This window comes from Arachis hypogaea, chromosome 10, assembly GCF_003086295.3.
Source record: "Arachis hypogaea cultivar Tifrunner chromosome 10, arahy.Tifrunner.gnm2.J5K5, whole genome shotgun sequence".
NCBI classification, from domain to species: domain Eukaryota; kingdom Viridiplantae; phylum Streptophyta; class Magnoliopsida; order Fabales; family Fabaceae; genus Arachis; species Arachis hypogaea.
In genome coordinates, this window is record NC_092045.1 from 38608338 (window position 1) to 38613732 (window position 5395).

The 5395-nt window shown below is 38.7% G+C and overlaps 1 non-coding gene across 1 annotated transcript; it reads left to right on the forward strand.

Annotated features, from left to right (window-relative positions):
• Positions 1–440: 440 nt before the first annotated feature.
• LOC112718892 (small nucleolar RNA R71) lies at positions 441–548 on the forward strand. The gene has a single exon (XR_003161218.1). It is a non-coding gene; the product is annotated as a small nucleolar RNA R71 (small nucleolar RNA).
• Positions 549–5395: the final 4847 nt, after the last annotated feature.

Genomic DNA, 5395 nt, shown 5'->3' on the forward strand with positions numbered 1-5395 from the left:
AGATTTGGATGATTCCTCCATGAAGGATTGTAGGTGTTTCCATAGGGTTCTCCCATGTAATTCACTTCTTCTATTGAAGGGTTCTTAGGATCATAAGCTTCTTCCTCAGATGAAGCCTCCTTAGTACTGCTTGGTGCATTTTGCATTCCAGACAGACTTTGAGAAATCATATTGACTTGTTGAGTCAATATTTTGTTCTGAGCCAATATGGCATTCAGAGTGTCAATCTCAAGAACCCCTTTCTTCTGACTAGTCCCATTGTTCACAGGATTTCTTTCAGAAGTATACATGAATTGGTTATTTGCAACCATTTCAATCAGTTCTTGAGCTTCAGTAGACGTCTTCTTCAGATGAAGAGATCCTCCAGAAGAGCTATCCAAAGACATCTTGGAAAGTTCAGAGAGACCATCATAGAAAATACCTATGATGCTCCATTCAGAAAGCATGTCAGAAGGACACTTTCTGATTAATTGTTTGTATCTTTCCCAAGCTTCATAGAGGGATTCTCCTTCCTTCTGTCTGAAGGTTTGGACTTCCACTCTAAGCTTACTCAATTTTTGAGGTGGAAAGAACTTTGCCAAGAAGGCATTGACTAGCTTTTCCCAAGAGTCCAGGCTTTCTTTAGGTTGAGAATCCAACCATGTTCTAGCTCTGTCTCTTATAGCAAAAGGGAATAGCATACGTCTGTAGACCTCAGGGTCAACCCCATTAGTCTTGACAGTGTCACAGATTTGCAAGAACTCAGCTAAAAACTGATGAGGATCTTCCAGTGGAAGTCCATGGAACTTGCAATTCTGTTGCATTAGAGAAACTAATTGAGGCTTGAGCTCAAAGTTGTTTGCTCCAATGGCAGGGATAGAGATGCTTCTCCCATAGAAATCGGGAGTAGGTGCAGTAAAGTCACCCAGCACCTTCCTCGCATTGTTGGCATTGTTGTTTTCGGCTGCCATGTGTTCTTCTTCTTTGAAGAATTCGGTCAGGTCCTCTAAAGAGAGTTGTGCTTTGGCTTCTCTGAGCTTTCTCTTCAAGGTCCTTTCAGGTTCAGGATCAGCCTCAACAAGAATGCCTTTGTCTTTGCTCCTGCTCATAAGAAAGAGAAGAGAACAAGAAAATGTGGAATCCTCTATGTCACAGTATAGAGATTCCTTGAAGTGTCAGAGGAAAAGAAGAGTAGAAGACAGAAGTAGAAAATTCGAACTTATCAAAGGAGATGGAGTTCGAATTCTGCATTAAGGAATAGTGTTAGTCCATAAATAGAAGGATGTGAGAAGAAGGGAAGTGATTTTCGAAAATTAAGTAAAAATTTTGAAAACATTTTTGAAAAACATTACTTAATTTTCGAAAATGAAAGTGGGAAAGAAGTGAAGTGTTTTTTTGAAAAAGATTTTGAAATTAGAAATCAAAAAGATTTGATTGAAAATTATTTTAAAAAAAATGTGGTTAAGAAAATATGATTGGTTTTAAAAAGATGTGATTGAGAAGATATGATTTGAAAAACATTTTAAAAAGATTTGATTCTGAAAATTAAAAACTTGGCTAACAAGAAAAGATATGATTCAAACATTAAACCTTTCTCAACAGAAAAGGCAATATACTTGAATTGTTGAATCAAATCATTAATTGGTAGCAAGTATCTTTAAAGATAGAAAGAAATCAATTTTGAAAACATATGATTGAAAAGATATGATTTGAAAAAGATTTGATTTTGAAAAACTTTGAAAACCTGAAAAAAATTTGCATTGAAAAACAGAATCTTCCCCCTGGTGCCATCCTGGCGTTAAACGCCCAGAATGGTGCACATTCTGGCGTTTAACGCCCAAAACTATACCTTTTTGGGCGTTAAACGCCCAACCAGGTACCCTGGCTGGCGTTTAAATGCCAGTCTGTCCTTCTTCACTGGGCGTTTTGAACGCCCAGCTTTTTCTGTATAATTCCTCTGCTGTATGTTCTGAATCTTCAATTCTCTGTATTATTGACTTGAGAAGACACAAATTAAAATATTTTTGGATTTTTAATAATAAGGAAAAATCAAAATGCAACAAGAATCAAATAACAATGCATGCAAGACACCAAACTTAGCAGTTTGTATACTACTGACACTAATGAGAATGCATATGAGACACACAAAACACTCAAGTCAAGAGAATTCAAAGATCAGAGTAAGAAATCATCAAGAATTACTTGAAGATCACTAAGACACATGAATGAATGCATGCAACTGACACCAAACTTAAAATGAAACAGTAGACTCAAACAAGAAACATAGAATAATTTTTTTGTTTTTATGATTTTCTTAATTTTTTTTTGTGTTTTTCGAAAATTAAGTGAAAAAAAAGGTATCAAAATTCTCAATGAGAATTCCAGGAATCAGTGCAATGCTAGTCTAAGACTCCGGTCCAGGAATTAGACATGGCTTCACAGCCAGCCAAGCTTTCAAAGAAAGCTTCGGTCCAAAACACTAGACATGGCCAGAGGCCAGCCAAGCCTTAGCAGATCACTGCTCCAAAAGCAAAATTGATAAAAATCAACAAGCTCTTGTGATGATAAGTTGAAACCTCGGTCCAATGAGATTAGACATGGCTTCTCAGCCAGCCAGACTTCAACAAATCATCATGAAACTCTAGAATTCATCTTCAAGAATTTCGAAAAAAAAATACCTAATCTAAGCAACAAGATGAACCGTCAGTTGTCCAAACTTAACAATACTTGGCACTGATGTTACCAAAAGCTTGCTCAAAACTTGAACAATCCCCGGCAACAGCACCAAAAACTTGGTGGCGAAATTGTGAACAATACGTTTTCACAACTCTCATAATCCTCGGTCATGAACCCCAAAAACTTGGTGTTCAATACCATGGCATTACACAACTTCGCACAACTAACCAGCAAGTGCACTGGGTCGTCCAAGTAATAAACCTTACGCGAGTAAGGGTCGATCCCACGGAGATTGTTAGTATGAAGCAAGCTATGGTCATCTTGTAAATCTTAGTCAGGCAAACTCAATTGATATGATGATGAACGAAAATAACAATAAGATAAAGATAGAGGTACTTATGTAATTCATTAGTAGGAACTTCAGATAAGCGCATGAAGATGCCTTCCCTTCCGTCTCTCTGCTTTCCTATAGTCTTCATCCAATCCTTCTTATTCCTTTCCATGGCAAGCTTGTGTAGGGTTTCACCGTTGTCAATGGCTACCTCCCATCCTCTCAGTGAAAATGATTGCATATGCTCTGTCACAGCACGCGAAATTCAGCTGTCGGTTCTCGGTCAGGCCGGAATAGAATCCATCGATTCTTTTGCTTCTGTCACTAACGCCCCGCCTGCTAGGAGTTTGAAGCACGTCACAGTCATTCAGTCATTGAATCCTACTCAGAATACTGATGAGCGGATAATTTATACGCTTTTTGGCATTGTTTTCATATAGTTTTTAGTAAGTTTGAGCTACTTTTAGGGATGTTTTCATTAGTTTTTATGCTAAATTCACATTTCTGGACTTTACTATGAGTTTGTGTGTTTTTCTGTGATTTCAGGTAAATTCTGACTGAAATTGAGGGATTTGAGCAAAACTCTGAAGAAGGCTGACAAAAGGACTGCTGATGCTGTTGGAATCTGACCTCCCTGCACTCGAAATGGATTTTCTGGAGCTACAGAACTCCAATTGGCGCGCGCTCAACGGCGTTGGAAAGTAGACATCCATGGCTTTCCAGCAATATATAATAGTCCATACTTTATTCGAAGAAAGACGACGTAACTTGGCGTTGAACGCCAAGTACACGCTGCTGTCTGGAGTTAAACGCCAGAAAAACGTCATGATCCGGAGTTGAACGCCCAAAACACGTCATAACTCAAAGTTTAATGCCAAGAAATGCCTCTACACGTGGATTAATCAAGCTCAGCCCAAGCACACACCAAGTGGGCCCCGGAAGTGGATTTATGCATCAATTACTTACTCATGTAAACCCTAGTAGCTAGTCTAGTATATATAGGACATTTATCTATTGTATTAGACATCCTGGATTGTATTTTGAATCCTGTGATCACGTTAGGGAGGCTGGCCATTCAGCCATGCCTGGACCTCTTTCACTTATGTATTTTCAACGGTGGAGTTTCTGCACACCATAGATTAAGGGTGTGGAGCTCTGCTGTACCTCAAGTATTAATGAAATTCTATCTTCTTTTATTCAAATCTCTCTTATTCTTATTCCAAGATATTCATTCGTACCCAAGAACATGATGAATGTTATGAGTCAGATTACCCTCATTATCATTCTCACTTATGAATGCGCGTGATTGACAACCACTTCCGTTCTACATGCAACAGAGCTTGAATGCGTATCTCTTAGATTCTCCAATAGAATCTTCGTGGTATAAGCTAGATAGATGGCGGCATTTATGAGGATCCAGAAAGTCTCACCTTGTCTGTGGTATTCCGAGTAGGATCCTGGGAATCCGGAAAGTCCAACCTTGTCTGTGGTGTTCCGAGTAGGATTCCGGTAATGAATGACTGTGACGTGCTTCAAACTTTAACCTGCTGGGCGTTAGTGACAGACGCAAAAGAGGGATTCTATTCCAGTAGGAGTGGGAACCAACCGGTGATTAGCCGTACTGTGACAGAGTGCGTTAGCATAGTTTTCACTGCGAGGATGGGATGTAGCCATCAGCCATGGGTGATGCCTCCAGACTGGTTAGCTGTGCGAGTGACAGCCGCACAGGATATTTCCCCGTGAGGAATGAAAGTAGCCACAGTTGATGGTGAACCCCTATACAAAGCTTGCCATGGAAAGGAGTAAGAAGGACTGAGTAGAAGGAGTAGGAGAACAGGCGTCCAAGAGCTCTACAGCATCTCCATCCGCTTATCTGAAATTCCCACCAATAAATCTGCATAAGTGTTCTATCCCTTTTATTATTTCTTCTTTTTATTATTAATTATTCGAAAACCCATAAACCATTTTTAATCTGCCTAACTGAGATTTGCAAGGTGACCATAGCTTGCTTCATATCAACAATCTCTGTGGATTCGACCCTTACTCACGTAAGGTTTATTACTTGGACGACCCAGTACACTTGCTGGTTAGTTGAACGGAGTTGTGTCCACTAGTGCCAATTTCTAAAATCCAATTACAAGAAAAAAGGAATCACAATTTCGTCCACCAAGTTTTTGGCGCCGTTGCCGGGGATTGTTCGAGTATGGACAACTGACGGTTCATCTTGTTGCTCAGATTAGGTAATTTTCTTTTCAAAATCTTTTTCAAAAATTTTTCTTTTTATTTTTCGTTTTTCCAAACTATATTTTCGAAAAAATTTATAAAAATACAAAAAAATTAGAAAATCATAAAAATCAAAAATATTTTGTGTTTCTTGTTTGAGTATTGTGTTGATTTTTAAGTTTAGTG